At 39.4% G+C, this 18102-nt stretch overlaps 1 protein-coding gene across 2 annotated transcripts in view; it reads right to left on the bottom strand.

Annotated features, from left to right (window-relative positions):
* The window catches only part of Galntl6 (polypeptide N-acetylgalactosaminyltransferase like 6), a 984872-nt gene that overhangs the window by 59181 nt on the left and 907589 nt on the right, over positions 1–18102 (bottom strand). The gene's annotated exons all lie outside the window — the stretch shown is intronic.

Genomic DNA, 18102 nt, shown 5'->3' with positions numbered 1-18102 from the left:
GCACTAGGTTTTTAATTTAATAACTTTTATTTAAAATTTATTAAACTTTTATTTAAAATTTAATAACTTTCATTAAATTTGCTTTTTAACAATCTCACTCTGGTTTATTGTTTTATTACTCTCAAGCCCGTCCTACCATGTCTCCCTTTTACCATATGCCCCACCCCCCAAAAAGTCTCTGCCTCCTATGACTATTTTTTTCCTCCTTCTAAGTGAGACATAAGCATTCTAGCTTGGGCCTTCCTTATTGTTAAGCTTCATTGCGTCTCTGGGGTGTATCATGAGTGTCCTGTACTTTATGGCTAATATTCACTTATCAGCAAGTACACATCATGCATGCCCTTTTGAGTCAGTATTACCTCACTCAGTATGATATTTTCTAGTTCCATTTATTTGCTTTCAAAATACATAATGTCCTTGTGTGGTGTGTGTGTGTGCGTGTGTGTGCACGCACAGACGTGTGTGTGTTTGTTTAAGTTCTCTTCTTTTGTTTTTATTTTTTAATCTATTTCCACAGTCTAGACTTTATCCCTCTCCAAGTCCTGTATATATGTATGTATATGTATATAGGTATTATGTATGTATATTTATGTATATGTATATATGTATATATGTATTATATACATATATGTATATATGTATATCACACATAGATCTATCTATCTATCTATCTATCTATCTATCTATCTATCTATCTATAAAACAGAGCCCTTATAATCCAATGCATTTGGTGTATCATTGACAAAGCATATTTTAAAAATCTATACTCTACCAAATTGGAAAATAGAAAAGAAATAAATAAAATTTTGATAGAAAGCAAAGTTAAATCAAGATAAAATAAACAATTCAACCAGATCATAACACCTATTGAAATAAAGTCAGTGGTCAAAAATCTCCCAACAACAAGAAGTCCTGGTGCAGACAGAACCAGTGGAAAATTCTGTTGGATCTTCAAAGAAGAATTTATGATATTACTCCTCAAATTATTCTTCAAAATTGAAACTGAACAAACATTTATTTATTCTTTTTATGAGGCCACTGTTATCCTAATACTACCAGGAAACTTCTACAGTTGATAAAACACTTTTAGTGAAGTAGCAGGATACAAAATTAATAAATAAAACAAGTGGTCTTTTTTTTTTAAACAAGTAGTCTTTCTATATAAAAATAACAAACATACTGAGAAAGATTTCAGGGAAACAGTAATGTTCAGAATAGCCTCAAAAATGTATCTTAGGATAACACTAACCAAGTAAGTGAAAGACATTTTACAATAAAAACTTTAAGATATTGAAAAAAGAAATTGAAGACATCAGAAGTTGGAAAGATCTCCCATGCTCAGGATTAATATAGTGAAAATGGCTGTCCTACCAAAAGCAATGTACAGATTCAATGCAATTTCCATCAAAACTCCAACACAATTATTTACAGAAATAGAAAAAAAAACAGCTGTCAACTTCACATGGAAAACACACACACACACACACACACACACACACCACTACTACAACCACCACCACCACCATCACCACCCCACCACTACCATCACTGAAAACAACAGTAGCAACAAAACCCCATCCTTAAACCAATCCTGAATAATAAAAGAAATGTTGGAAGTATCGCCACCTAATATTTTAAGTTGTATTACAGAATTATACTAATGAAAACAACATGGTATTAACATTCAAAATAGAGATGTTGACCAATTGAATTAGATTAAAGATTTTGTTTTAAACAGAGAATCCAAGAATACACACTGGAGAATAGACAGCATCTTCAACAAATTGTGCAGGATAACTGGAAGGCTGCATTTAGAAAAATGCAATTAGACCCATATTTATCACACAAAACAAAATTCAGCTGTGGATGGATCAAGAACCTTAACATATGACTGAGTCTAATAGAAAGTGAGGTAGGCTTGAACTGTGATTTTCTTGCTAGAGGATGTGGTGATTTGAATAGGTATGACCTCACACACTCGTGTGCTTGAATTCTTGGCTCAGAGAGAATGGTACTATTGGGAGGTGTGGCCTTGGAGTAGGTGTGGCTTTGTTGGAGGAAATATGTCACTGTGGGGGAGGGCATTGAGGTCTGCGATGCTCAAGCTATACCTAGTGTGGCATACAATCTTCTTCGGCTGCCTGCTTATCAAGATGTAGAACTCTCAGCTCCTTCTCCAGCACTGTGTCTGCTTGCACATCACCGTACTTCTCGCCGTGATGGTAATGGTCTAAGCCTCTGAAACTGTGAGCCAGCCCCAATTAAAAATTTTTTTTTTATAAGCATTGCCATTGTCATGGTGTCTCTTCACAGCAATGGAAACCTTATCTTAGACAGAGGGAAACTGGTTGTCTAAAGAATCAAGGAACAGCCAAGTCTTTGAATTGACGGGCCAAGTAAAGTCACTCCAATAATAATACACAGTGTTAATTTGTAGCTGCAATCGTAACTCAGTACTTAGCTTTTGGAAAAATATTGGAACCACAGCTGAAAAATGTCACAAGCACTTGCAAGAAGAGTTTCCATGGCCTTTTTATAGATTGTAGCGCGATTCCGCTGTTCCAGGAAATACTTAGACTCACATGCATTAGGGTACATTGGCGTGTTTATACAGAAGCACAAATACACACGTTCAAATATGTGGCGGTAATGGGGAAGGTGCAAAGGCAGATTTCTCACTTAGGCATTCATAGCTATGCAAATGTGCAAAACCATGAAAGTGAGACATTCCAATAACGTCTCTTGCCAAAGAGCCCTTGCCAGAACGTTCCCATCTGCCTCTGAGATAGAATGAATGTTGATGATGGTGCTCGGGTGTCTAAAACACAGCTAATAAGAAAAAAGAAAGCAGAAACCTTGTAGATCAAGAGTTCTAGACCTGTAATAAGTCTATGCCTGAACTCTAAGAACCGAGACGTGGTCACATGGTCTTACACACTTGGAGCCAGGTGTTACCTGAAGTTCCTGCTTTTTTTTTTTTAAAGTCTGAAATAAAAGTGCTTTGGTCTTACATTACATGCTTTTGCCTGCCTCCAGATTTCTGTGGATTCCTGGGGGTAGGTCGCACATACACAACCTTGACTTTTCTATTTAGGGATCTTTTTTCTCCTACTGATATCTTCCTCTTCTCTTGCTTACTAACCTCTATGGACACTTAAGTGGGGATCACAGGCCATTTCTCTTATCGTTCAGACTCTCCATCAAGAGTTCACCTGGGTGTGAATGTTTGTGAAGGTTTTCATGCAGCTTTCAGAGCTTATGAGATACACGCTACAGTGGTTGGCCCCCTAGATTCTTTCCAGATCCATGGGTTTTGACAAGAATGTCTTCTCTGACCAGAACTTCCTCCTTCAGAACATCCTCCTTTTACCTGTTAGCTTTGTGTCGTGGTGTCCTCCTTCTCAAAACCGCCTTCTGTCCTCTCTGTAGGGCTATGTCATGATTTCCTTCTTCTTACCACGAATAGTCAGTCAGCTTTCTCATTATTGGCCTCCGCTGACCATTTTCTTAAACAAAGTCTCCATTTCAGGTGTGTAGCTACACCTAAGACTTTGCTCTCTAAGTGATGTCCAGTGTTTAAGACATTCCCCAACACACCCTTTACACTGGTCTTTAATTTTATTCTTCAGTATGAAACGTTCTTCTTATACGAACTCTTCTATTTATCACCTTTTAAGACAAAGCCGCAGCTCTCCACCTTTCTCTCCACCAGCTCTTCCTCTCCAGCCTCAGCATCTCTCCTGTTTTTCTCATAGTCTTTCTTAAAACTTTCTTCTTATTTCTCCCAGTTGGAGTTGCCGGGTAAAATACATTATGCATAGTTAAATGTTCCTTTCAATTAAACGAGTAACTTAAAATTGTAAGTATAATTAACCTTCCCGTTATTAATATTGTAGGGGGCGTGCTTAGACTAAAAAGCTATTTGTTGTTTATCTGAAAATCAAATGCCACCGAGCAGCTCGAGTTTTAATTTGCTAAGTCTGGCAACCCTACTTGGTGATATACATAATCTGATTACAGTATGTACTCACTCCATGTGCAATTCATCAACTGTATGTGCTGAATCTCATAATCCTGATGCGATTGCCAAATCTGTCAGAAGAATGTTTTGCCTCTGTGGAAATTATTTCAGAGTTGTTGGAAGCAGCTCTCTGCTGAGAAGTCTGTGTAATGCACAGCAGATATAATAAGACAGGCAAGCCCCTGCGTTGCTGGTTTCCACAGGAGAACCCCTGCTGGCCCTCTATCTGTGAAGCAAGCAGGGAAGCAACCACAGAGCTTAAAGAAGTAACCTGCATAATTGGTAGCTAAAGGCAAGGACTCAGTACTGCTACAACGGTCTGTATAGGGAATATACTAACCAAAGTCTGAAGGCAGTAGGTGAGGCCTCCTGCCTTTGCCAAGTTCTGTTTGGTCAAGTAGATTGGAGAGAGCTCAGGCCCACTCATTTTGAACCCAAGAGACTTTCATGTGCTGGGGAAACATGCAGCACAGAAGTTATTTAATAGTTACTGGAGATAAGAGAGGCACACATACACACATACACACACACAGAGTGTAGAAAGCAAAGGAAGGATTTAAATTTTTTTTTAAAGCTGCAGAGCTTCCTGTTCTCGAATGAGAAATGAAATCAAAGCTGTTATCCATGTACCTTTCATGACCTGATGGATGTGCTGTTTCTCCGGCACCCTTCTGTGATTCTTTGTGTCTCATAAATTTTTTTTTTTAGTCCAACCTGATATTAATCTCTGTGTTGCCCATATACTTATTAACACATATAACACATTCGGCTCTATTTAGATGTGCTTAGAACTCAGAGGTTAGTTTTCTTCGAGCTATCCAATACTTTCTTTCCTTAATTCTAATGCCTATTGGTTCTTTGAATTGATATTTTGCCCAGAACAATAAATCACATTTCTATCCTAGTTCATCAGAATGATTTCTAGCCCCAACTCTTCTTTGTTGCACAACTTTTGAAAACAACGAGTTCCGTTTGTCCTGCTGGCTCATGGAACTGCATAAGTCTATCTGCTTATTATTATTATTATCATTATTGTGCTAGCAGCTCTCCTGTTCAAGTATTCTACAAAAACAACTCTTGTTCAGTTTCTCAGTGTATTATTTGCGAGTCAGTTGCCATAGCTGTCCCATGCATTTGTTTTACTTGGGGAAATCTCACCTTAGTACAATGCCTCTATTTCTCTGTGCTTGTTGCAATTATTACATGTGCACTTGTGTGGCCCCAATTCACAAGCTGTACTTGTGTCAATATTAAGCTATCTTATTACAGTAGGTTGAATAACAAGAGTTCTCCTCCTTCATATATATGGATATGAGAGACTGTTTCTGAAGGAGATTGGTTTTGCTGGATATCACTAGTTTTGGGGACAAAGCTATTTGTTCACAGTCATTCCTACATCCTACATGCACCCTATGCATTCAGGAATCCCGCTTTGACTTGAATGCATTTCTTTGTCTCCTCTTTGATACCTAAGAGGGTTTTAGTGGCTCAGTCGTCCCATCCCTAAATCCCTCTTATCATTGATAAGATGATAATGTCATCAGGAGTACAGCTCATAAAAAAAGAATCTCTCTAAATCAGCCACTGCCTCACAACAATTAGTCACCCCACTTTACTTTTGACTAACCTGAAAACTTCTTTGAAGTCGGTGGGGAGCCATCAGCACAGGGAAAGGAAGTTAATCCAGTCCCACATAAGAGGCTTCTCTGACAGGCAATTTCTTCTTCCTTCACCAAGCTGCATTAAGCTGTTTGCAGGTGGTTACATGCTTTGGTTGTCTTGAATAAGGGTTAGCCTTTTCTTTGATTCCATGTTTCTATTGTATTTTTTTCTGAATATTTTAGATATTTTGAAAATTTTAGCTCAGCAATTGACATAGGACAGTAAAAAAAACCTCCATGAATGACTTAATTACATCTATTACAAGATTCTAGTACGTTGAACTTTACAAACAGATTACTGAAGAATAATTTTATGCCAAGAAACCACTCATTTAAAATGTACAACTTGGCACACTAGTAAATACAGATTTATTAGTGAAATTATCCTTAATAAGATAGTGAACATACTACCGAATGTTTTCCCCAGCAATGAGGAACAGTTAAGACCAAGCTACAGGTTGGTTCATCAGCCATATCTTCAGAGAAAATGTTATAAAGACAGGAGGGCAGAAGGCGGTACTCGGCATCACTGTGGATGGGACAGCACAGAAAACCAGAGAATCAGAGTTCAAGGACACTGGAAGAAGACATAGGAACACCTCGACTCAAACTCTCAGTCTCTTTCTCTCAGTCTCTCTCTCTCTCTCTCTCTCTCTCTCTCTCTCTCTCTCTCTCTCTCTCTCTCTCTCTCTCTCTCTCTCTCTCTCTCTCTCTCTCTCTCTCTCTCTCTCTCTCTCACACACACACACACACACACACACACAGAGAGAGAGAGAGAGAGAGAGAGAGAGAGAGAGAGAGAGAGGAGTCACTTCAGCCAGACCATCCAAAAGTAACTAAAGCCAATCACCCAGAAAGGTGTTTGATTCATAATTAATGGACACATGCTAAATGTCCTCTGATTTGGGCTCCTTCATACATTCTGTTCCTGGTATTTCTGTCAGGCATTGGAGTGCTTTAGAAACCTTCACACCAATCCAGCGGTACCTTACATCCATCAAGACAGAGGAATAGACCTGGAAGTGGGGACTTGCTACAGAGTAAATGGCCTTCAGAGACACATTAAAAATTTCCAGGAAAGGCTGGGGAGATCCCTCAGAGGTTAAAGCACTGAGTCCCTAGAACCCATGGAAATGTCAGGTGGTTTTAGGGCCTCTTGTAATTTCGGCCTGGGAGGTTGAAAATGTTGGGACGAGTTGGTTAGAGAGTTTCATCAAACTGGTGAGTTCTGGGATTGAGTGAGAGACTCTGCCTCAATGGATGATGAGGAAGAACTCTGGAGGAAAATTCTCAACCTCAATCTTGGGCCTCCACATACATGTGTGCAGCCCACTCCCTACATGCATCTATGCATGCAACCCATGAACACATAAATGCACACACACACACACACATACATGCACACGCACATGCACACACACACACACACACACACGAAAATGAAAAAGAAAAACATCCTCCTAGAAATATTGTGCTGAGCATGAGAGCAAGCTGAAACCTGGGACCACAAGATGCCTGCATCCTGGGAAAGACAGAGTATCCTGCAGTCTTGAGAACTTCTCTCACAGTCATTCCTAGACTTTTCTCTGATCTTTCATATAAATTATGGCAGTGCTATTGGACTCAAGAAGCTGGAAAATTTCTTTCCAAATTCTGGCTAAACCTGTAAATACAACTCTGTCCTCACCTGCTTTTGTCTCTGCATTTTGTTGTTATTGTTACCAATGAATCTAAGATTTCCACACTTCCCTACCATATTTTCAGTCTTTTTTATCCTTACCATTACAACGTTGAGTCTCTCACTGTATTTTTCTGATCACTAATGGCATTATGCACTTTCAAGGATCCTTTTTTTTTGTCTCTAAATATCTCCATTGGCAAAATACCTGTTTGATTCTTTTGCTTATTAAGAAACATTCATGTAGCTTGGAGGTAGGGATGAAACAAGTCTTTTAACTGCAGCACTCAGGAAGCAGAGGCAAGCAGTTTTCTGTGAGTTCAAGGCCAACCTGCTCTACAGAGGGAGTTCCAGGACAGCCAGGATTAGAGAGAGAAATTTTGTCCCCCCCAAAACAAAACAAAACAAAAACAAGACAAAACAAGACTAAACCAAACCAAACAAAATTCATGTATTCATTTATGTGCAGGAGACTGAATCCTCACGTGTCTTGTATTTTTATTCTCAGTGCCTTCAGAGTAAGAAGACTCAATTTAAATGAAGCTCAAGTTATCAATTGATTTCCTGGAGGTAGTTTCTGTGGTACTATGTCTAAGAAATTTCTGCTTACCTACACATTTTTTGTCTGTGTTTTCTTTTCCATGAAAATATAATTTTGCCTTTTACATAGATTTGTGACTTATTTTGAGGTGATTTTTGCATATGGTACAAAATATGGATTAACTTTATTTTTTTTAGGTATGTATTTCCAATTGTTCTAATATCATTTGTTGAAAAAGGTCTACCTTTTCCACAGTTTTACCTCTATATTTTGTTGAAAATCAACTGGACATATGTAGGCACCCATGTCAGGACACTGTTGACCTTTGTTTTCATAAATGAATTCTTACACAGATTAGTCAGAATTTTGTTTTTATTGTTGAGTTGCAGTAATTATTCATATTTTTATATTAATCCTTTATTAGATATACGATCCACATAATCAAAAATTTTAATTCTATTTTCCTTGCTTACTGAGCATGTGCATGTGTCTCTGTTTGTGTGCACTTGGGTGAGTGTGTGAGATATACAGGACTTGGCTCCCTTTAATCACCATGTGGGATCAAGGAACTGAACTCAGGTTATCAGGCTTGGATGCTGAGCCATCCTCCTTGACGATTGAAAAGATTGCCATTTTCTTAGCTACCTTATTTCTCGGACTGTAGTGGTCCATAAATGTCACTGAAATAGAATGATGTTACTGTTCTTTTTCCTTTTCCTTCCTTCTGATACTGTGAAACACCCTTCCTCAAACCCTCCTACGTCTCCTTCACTCTCAACTTGATAGCCTCTTCTTCTTTGGCAATTATTGCTTTTTGCATGTGCTCACGCGCGTGCGAGCACGCGAGTGCACACATACACACACACACACACACACACACACACACACACACACACATACAGAGTTTGTCTTCTCTAGTGGCTTCCCAGGCAACAGAGAGATATGAAGGAGATCAGGCACCATGCCTTACAGGAGGGAGTGTGTGTGTGTGTGTGTGAGAGAGAGAGAGAGAGACAGAGAGAGAGAGAGAGAGAGAGAGAGAGAGAGAGAGAGCGCGATATAATGTATTCATATGTTGAATCAATCTCCAGAGAAACCTCTTGATTAGGTGAGAGCCTTCATAATCTACTCATTCCTGGAAAACTTTTACAAACACATCCACACAAATAGAAAATGTCTTAGTCTCTTCATCTGACCAGATTGACAAGATTAAGTATTGATCACAACATTTAGGATGGCTTCCAGTCCTGGCCCTCCTCTTACCTTTTCTTCCATTCAACTATCAGTTAGATGGAGTGAATCAGAAGTTTGAATGATGGTATCCCATGGGTCCTGTTGGTGGAACTGTTTGGGAGGAATTAGGAGGCGTGGCCTTGTTGGAGGCTTTAAAGTTCCACAGGACTCTATTCTCAGTGTCTTCTCTCTCTGCTTCCTGCTTCGTGATGAAGATGTGAGCTCTCAGTTGTCCCTGACACCACACCTTTGCTCTGCCATTGTTCTCTGACCTTCTGAGACATTAAACCCATATAAGTGTGTGTGTGTGTGTGTGTGTGTGTGTGTGTGTGCGCGCATGCGCGCTCGGAGGGAAGGAGAGAGAGAGAGAGAGAGAGAGAGAGAGAGAGAGAGAGAGAGAGAGACTGCTACAAGGCCAAAGTATCCAAGTAAATACTCAAGCAAAGGGAAGCCACCCTAAAATGTGCTACAGCATTCAGTTCCTGGTTATTAGTGGGCCCTATAGAGAATCATATATGATTCCCCATAACTTCAAAACAGGCAGAAGAAAATTACTGTGTTTCCAGGTGCTCATTGAAGTTTTCTTAGATCAAATTAAGTGTCTGTCCGATGTTTAGGTTACCTGTGAAATTTTGTTTCCCCGAAGTACTCTTTTAGAATTAACCCATCAAAATCATCCAGATACTACACAAATACTAGCCAGTGTTTGACCACTTCTCAGTTTGTAGATTACCAAGAGTAAAGTATCTGCTCTGCCTCCCCTGGCACTGAAATGGAGACTCACTTAGTTTGGAGACGGAATTCTTGCCATGAATTAATAAATCGTTGGTAACAAGGAGACATAGATAGAAATGAAGAAGTAGAAGCCTCAAGCTTGGTGGCATTGTGCGTTCACACACCTCATGGGAAGAGGCTAATTTCACAAAATGGGTCCCCCCCCCTTTCCAGGTGCTCAGGTGGCTTTATGAAGGATTGGAGTCCTGGAAGCCAAATTTGTAAAGCAGCCAGTTCTAGTTGTGAAGGTTGCATATCTGTGTACTGAGACTGTGCTGTACCAAAATACTTTATTTGCTTAAATTTCAATGGCTTAATTTTGTAGCAGCAGGGACCTATTTTGTCTGAGAAAACTTTCTTCTTTCCAGATCTCCAGTAGAGTCAAAATTGCAGGAAAATGTTCACTTCTAACAGGGATAGTGACTAAAAACACAATTATAACTCCCTCTCGCCTACTAGTCAGCTCACCTCATAGTTTGCTTTTTAAGTGCTTTAAAGGAAGCAAGCTATTTAAATGCTAAATAACAACACCAAGAGACAAAATGCTCTAGTTGGAGCAAGAGTAACCATCACAGACTAGAAAACAGCTAGAAATAGAACATAAGCATGCTTTTAATTTTATTAGGGATGACAAAGCAAAAGTAATCATTGTCTACATTAGCCAAGAATTACATAAGTATATACAGCTACAACTTAAATACTACCTTTATTCAACAAAACATCCTAGCAAGTATAATCAAAGCTAAAATAAAATGTTGGCAATCAGTGATAGGCTCCAAAATGCTGAACATTGTCCGTACAGCCTAAAGACTGACTATATTTCTCGTTTTGCTTCGCATACTAGGAAGCATTTTCTAGTTGATGTCCACATTGTAGCAGAATTTGAGCTTGGGAAAGCACCGGGAACTATTTGAACCAATTAAGCTGAGCAAAATGGCTTAATGCGAGGAAGAACATAGGATTTGTGGGGGAAAACATGAGGCTCAAATAAATAGGAAGAATCTAAACTGAAGGATAGTTTTGAGAGATTGTAGGAAGTGGTGAAATTTTAAAATAATGTATTTACACCTTTTTATGACATGAAATGGCAGGGGACTATTTATGTTAACTTTGTACTATTTTACCTTTGCTTTTTAGGGTATATGTGTAAACGAAAATTTTATGCATTGCCTCCACATTGCTTTAAAACCTGTATACAACTATGAGCTGAACAAGAATGGCAGCAACGGACATTCCAAACTGGATGACAAAAGCCATGTGGCCTCAAACATACACAAAACATGGCAGACATGTGAGGAAAGTGGGCAGTGGGACAGGTGGCATTTCCAGGAAATGGCTCACCTGTTGTTATCCTGTGCCAAATGGCCAGCCTGAGAACATACATATGAGGACTATTATACAGACTGAACATTTACCATTATAGCATGCAATGGTATATAGCACCATAGCTTAATGCTTTATTGGATCATTATTGGATTTATAATTTATTTTAAAGGAAGATATCATGGAGAACAATTGAAGCATCATTTATTGAAAATGCTGGAAATCCTTAAATAAAAAAAATATAAGTCCATCTAAATAGAAGGTATTATTTTAATGGAGACTATTCTATTTTTTTATTGTGGTCAAAATGAAAGAGCTATAAGCCTAAGATTGCAGTGTGTGAATCATGTTTAGTCCTCGCCACCAGTACTGGACAGCCTTATTGCCCTTTCTGTTATAATGGGAGAAGAGTTAGGGATGGTTATTATCTTTAGAGGGATTGCTGCTACACTGCAGAGCTTGCTGTTTACCGAGGCCGAGTCTTGGGGGAAGAACCTATCATTTACTGCTTTCTGGGAGAAAGCCTGCAATTGGCCACCATGCCCCTGAACTTCCCGATAGTTCAAATAAACCTTTGAGCACAATATTAAGAAGCAGAGGCTGTGCTGCTGTCTAAGGCTGTCATGCCATGGCCCCCTTTGCCAGGCAGCTTTATGAGAATAAACTGATTCACAGCCATTAGGGGAGGAAGGTCAATCTGTGGAAGCTGAGACTTCTCATTCATCATCCGACTGTACAGTTCTGTTGGCAATTTTATTTTCAGATATCAAACAAGTAATTTTGGGCTTGTTAATACCTTTTACCAACTGATACAGTGGTCGAGACACAAACAAAGAGAGGGCTGCAGAAGTGAGATATTGTGTTCTGTCTTTCACCTAGATCAGACAGGAATAACTGATAATGAAAATCAACAAAGAAGTGTCTAGCAATTGACTTGGGGTGGTCTGGCTGTTACGCTAAAGTACTCCTTCATCCTTTCTTCCTCTGCACAGCTTTCCCTACCTCCAGCAATTTTAAGAACCTTTAAGAATTCTAAGGGTATTTTAGAAATATGCTCTAAAGTTAGCAGGCGTGTGCATTGCCAGGGAGATGTCTTGGGAGAAAGGCATCTTTGGAAGTAAGTATATTAAGAAGACATTTCATAGCTGAGATAATCATACAGCCTTTTTCTTTCAGACCTTAAGTTTACTCTCCATGCCCATGGAGTATAACAACTCTATGGGATTTTCAGGAATCTTGCTATTCATGTAAAGGACTCTTATTAAAATAAAACATGTCTATAATGTGTTTATATATAGTGTTTTATGGGGCCACTAAACAATCAGCGAGCTAGGTTGAAGATGGTGCTACAAGCCTTTAAACTAACACTCCAGGAGATAGAGGCCAGAGAATCAGCAATTCAAGGTCATCTTTGACTATATAGTAAGTTTCAGGCCAACCTGGGCTATATTAAGACCTTGTCTTAAAAACAAAAACAAAAAAACAAAAATCAAACAAACCAAAGCAACACCCTCCAAAGCACCCTTCCCCCAAATCCTGTAATCTATCAAGTATCTCTCTCTCATATGTGTGTGTGTATGTATGTATGTATATATATATATATATATGTGTGTGTGTGTGTGTGTGTGTGTATGTATGACAATGTTAGATACTATACACGTCATATATTGTCTCTTCTATTAAATCATAGGTCCAGTGATAACATACATAAAAAGAGTTTCCAAATAATAAAACTATGTTAAATTCAGATCTTGTTCCACACTGAGTGATGATTCTCTCTTAGTCTAGTGGTCAGTGTTCTGGTGACTTTTACAGACAGACTGTTTCACTCTACCTAACTGCCATAGGTAAGAGAAATTACAGCTCGTGTTTGACTTGCTCTATGCTTAAAGCCCCAGTGATTAGAAATGTACCTAACACAGTCAGTATTTTTTTCTTTTAGAAAGAAAACATTAAACGAAACAGCATATATCCTTGCTGGAGTGCAGAAGCTAAGCAAAATGGATTTCTCCAGACCTGGTGCTCCCAGAGCCCATGTGCAGGCTATCACTCAGAATCCACTTACCAAACAGTCCACGGCCTCCTCTCTCCCCTTCCTCATCCCTCTGTTTTTGTGCCAATACTATATTCTCTCAAATGCCAAGAGGGCAACTTCTCACATAGTCTGTTGAACCTAATCTTTTTACGCACAGAATAAGCAAATCCATACAAATCCTTTAAGAAACCGTCTTTGCAAGTTTCTTGCATTTGTAATTGTGCTTTCTTTATGTTCACTTTCTTTTGATACTGGTTGGTTGGTTGATATTTCCATTTTACTCTATGTGCTTTGCCTCTGGCTCTTCCTGTTTAGAAGCCATCAGTTTCTCCTCACAGTCCAAAAGAAGAGGAAGGGTCTCATGGTCCAGAAGAGGCAGGGTTTTTCTCCATGACATTCATGGGTCAGCGTCTTAGGTCTCAAACAGCCTGATGTCACCTTGTGCATGCTCCTTCCTGCTCCCTGGTTTTGCTGGTGCCTCTGCCATAAAGGCTGGAGCTGCCTTTTATTCCAAATCTTCTGTAAAAGCAGGGTGTTTAAGGGCATGTTTTGGACACAGACTTTGGTCCATGATCCAAGGTCTACTCATTTACCATCTAACATCTATCTCTTTTGTTGTGAGTTTCTGTTTTTTTAGAACTATGGAATGTTTTGTGAAACCTGACCTTTACCAGATTTCACTTCTTTGACTTTAGCTGTTATCCTGAAACCTGTAAAAATCTAATTCTCTCACATCTGCGAACGGTTGTCGTAAAAGTCAAGATGAAATTTGGGAATCATAAATAAATTACTGACACGTCAAAGGTGAAATTTTACGGTGTGAAGTTCTGTCTGATATGCGATAGGCAGAGGGGAGGTGTTCTTACAGATTTAGGATAGGGCTTGTTTCTGGCCTTGTTGTTAGGGAGATAGCTCGATTGGTAGACTGTCTGCCGTGCAAGACTGAGGACCAGAGTTTGATCCCCAGCATTCATACAGAAAGCCAGGCATAGTGGTGCATGTCTGTGATCCCAGTGTTAGAGATGTGGAGACAGGTGGATCTCTGAATCTCAGTCTCCAGGTTCTGTGAAGACATTGTTTCAAGAGGCAAAATATAGACGGCTTGTAAGGAACAGCACTAGAGGTTGATGGCTGGCCTCTACACCCATGCACAGTCATGTGAATTTGCAGACACATGATCATGCTCCCCTCACACAGTCAGTTCCAGCCTTATCCCCTGTTAGCAGGAAGGAGGACAGTTGTTTATGCTTCCAGAACTGTCCACTTCATAGTCTATAGCGCTGCCCATTTTGGGGGATTCTTCTAGTGAAACTTCCTTGGACCAAGACGCTGTCACAGCTACTATTATATTATAGTTAGTTGGAATGGTTTGCTGTGGGGTGTTCTCATGTCACTTCTGTTAGAGGTACCCCTTTCAAACCTAGTGTCTTTGAAGGAACTCAGAATAGACTGGCAATTAGAGGAAAATCAGAGTGGGAGTCCCATCCCCAGTCCCCAAGGTGCTAGTAATTGCTCCTCCTTTAGCCAAGTGTTTGTCAGAAAGAGAAGACAGACTTGGAACCTTTCTACTCATTTATCACTCAGCCATATCTAGCAGGCCAAAGCATTTCCCAGCATCCTTTGCTGCTCATTGTCCTGTATTGAACCATAGTCACTGCCATTCTTAAGCACGTTAACTGTCACTACAATACTAGAATCTTTCTATTCACAACAACTGTCTGTAGAGATGAACAACCTTTCTCCAGGGACTCATTTACTCCTGGCAGAAGTTCCCAGGGTTGTACTCAAGTGTGCTGACATCAGGACTTAAGTTGACTCAGAAAAATAAATAGGATTTTGAATGCCAAGCAGATGCTCTGATTCCTTTACGAAGAATAGGAATTCTTCACCATGTCCCAGATTTTTGCATTTTGTAGAAGTAAAACAAAGAGGTTATTTTTTGCCTTTACTCAATGAGATTATTAATGATTACTTGAATCCCGTAGTAAGAGAGAAAAGCATATTTTAATCCATGCAACCTCTATTGCCAGGTTAAGCAAATCCAGCTTTAGGATTCCTACTTTTCTCAGTTCACTGAAGACTGAGTGAGAACTTGGCCCAAAGTTAGCTCTGGTCACTGCTTCTGAATATATTAGTTAAACTTAGGTATTCTTAATGACCTTTTTAAAAGTCTTTTATTTGCTAGGATTGAAGGTCAGAACTATAATCGCCCTGATCCTCCTTCTGATGCTTAGACACATGTTCCAAGAACATGTGGAGAATCATTTGTTATTATATGTTTCACAGATGCTTGGCGTGTCTCATGTCCTCCTATCAGAGGACAGTGCTAAAGAGAAAGTGCTAAATAAGATTATTTGAACTGTTTTTATAATACACACTAGTGTGCTGTCTAGAGGGCTTCAGCCTGTGTGTGTGTGTGCATGTGTGTACATGTGTGTGTGAGCATGTGTGTGTGTGTGTATGAATGAGAGAGTGTGTGAGTGAGACTGTGTGTGTGTCTGTATGCATGAGAGAGTATGTGAGTGAGACTGTGTGTGTGTGTATGCATGAGAGAGTGTGTGAGCAGACTGCGTGTGTATGTATGTACGTCTGCACATCTGTGTATTTGGAGGTAGCTGAAATCATCAGTTTACATAGGTCCATAAATGAAAAGTACACATTTTCGTCGGATTAACTGAGCTTTGTAAGGTACATAAACAAGCCTTTGGGGTCACGTTTCCAGCTTCCCCTCCATTTCCTGACAAGGGTAGGGAGATTAAAATATCTACTGACTAGATGTGTCTCTGCATTTCAATTATCTTGACGGTTTCTCATCATTTTTGATGACTTAGTAATGCAGAGTCGCAAAGTAGATGAGCCTCTCCCACAAAATATCAGAATTGTTTTTCATTTTAATATACTTCAAAAGATCATAAAATGTTCCTTAGAGTGACAACTGAGTCTCAATATTTATGACTTTCTGATTGCTGTAGCAGTCTAGGAAAAAAAACCCCACAAACTAAAAATGAGCCCTCAAGTAAAATTTAAGTGGAAAAGATTAAAATTCAGGGTTATGGACTTCTTTCATTTGAACGAATATTCAATTTTTTTCCTGGGTGTTTTATGTGCCAACCCTAGTTTCCCCATATTTGACAGGTTTTGAAAAAGTGCTACATTTCTCTCCCAAAATGTATGAGCTACTTGGTGTTTTTTAACTCAGTCCCTCTTTAGATCAACACCACTTTCCCACTCACGTTTCCTACTATGAGCCAGCGACGCAGAGCATCTGCCCACAGAGGAGTGAGGTACAAGTCTGAGAGGATGGGTGAAGCAAAGAGGATAACTGTCAGGAAGCCATGCACTCAGGAAGCCCACACAGCGATGACACCCACATAGCTGATGTGCAATGTGTGCGTGAATCTGTTTACTCTCTAACCTTCCCATGAGTCTTTGTTGCTTCCTCACTCATCTGCATTGAGTCTTATGACTAAATTGAACTGTTTCTTTATCCAAAATATAGCTCTTTAATAAGCTTATGATTTTGTAACTTTTTTCTCCAGTGTTTCTAAATATGTTTTTTTTGTGCAGTGTGTTATTAATGTATTATTTTGGAGGAAGGGGGAATGGTATGGTGATTTCCTTTAAGAAATGTGCAATATAATTTCATACTAGAATGTCTCACTGCTGTTACAAGGATCATGGATGTGATAGAGAAAAAATGTGAACATTGTTGACAGCTTCACAAAGCAAGGGAAGAAAAACATGAGCCTGAAGAGATTTATTAAGGATAATAATTTTATTGAAGTTTGTTAAAAATATTTAAGTTTTAAAATTGTTTTATTTATTTTTATTGTATGGGTATTGGTATTCACCTGCATGTACATCTGTGTGAGGGTTTCAGATTTCCTGGAACTGGAGTTAAAGACAGTTATGAGCTGCCATGTGGGTGCTGGGAATCGAACCAGAGTCCTCTAGGAAGTGCAGCTAGTGCACTAAACCCCTGGACCATCTTTCCAGACCCCACATGTCTACATTTTATTAAACTTGCACCTGTTCCCCCCCGCCCGATATTTCTAATAATTAATCTCTTCAGTAAGTTACCTGAATGTTCTCCCAGCTCTATTTTAGATGATAGCATAATGTAAAATAACAGACTGAAAGCTCTGCCATTGTGAGACTGATATGTGAATGAATCTTGGTGACATAGTTGAGGATGATGATGATGATGGTAGTGCTTAACAAAAGTTATTTGAGAATCTTGTAAACAAGACCAAGTGGTTACCCATGCACCCATGTAAAGAAACAAAAACAAATAACTCAAGACTGGAATCCTAGGGGAGCACAGCACCAAGGCATCTGGGACACATCCTCCTTTTCGATTTGTCCTGTAAGCTGTAGCAGATATGTACTGTAGTGAAGAGAACAGACACAACCATGAAGGAAGGAACACGGAAAACAGAGACATTGTCAGGGTTGTTCGGAGAAGGTTTGGAAGCTTCTAAAATGCAGATGATAAAAGTCTCCTTGCATTTGATCCACATGAAAAATTTTATTCCAAACAAAACAAAATAAAAGTAGACTTGGTTATTTATGGGAATTTGAGAATAGTCTTTTCCCAACATTAGCTCTAGTTCTAAAGGAGGAGAAAGCTGAGATTTAAACCCCACTTCCCTAGTCCTTTTAACTCCTACTTTGTCTGGATAATTATGTTTCTTATTGTTGGCGTCAGGAATCAGCTTCATGGCAGCCGGTCACCTCCGAATCCAGTGATGATGTCACTCCTAGGCGACCATGAAGGGATTGCGGGAGCATCTGTTGCCATGACAACTCCCTCCGCTCCCTCCCTCCCTCCCTCCC

The sequence above is a fragment of the Grammomys surdaster genome, unplaced genomic scaffold (genome assembly GCF_004785775.1).
Source record: "Grammomys surdaster isolate TR1022 unplaced genomic scaffold, NIH_TR_1.0 126182, whole genome shotgun sequence".
Lineage (NCBI taxonomy): Eukaryota > Metazoa > Chordata > Mammalia > Rodentia > Muridae > Grammomys > Grammomys surdaster.
This window is presented reverse-complemented; position numbering and strand designations above follow the sequence as displayed.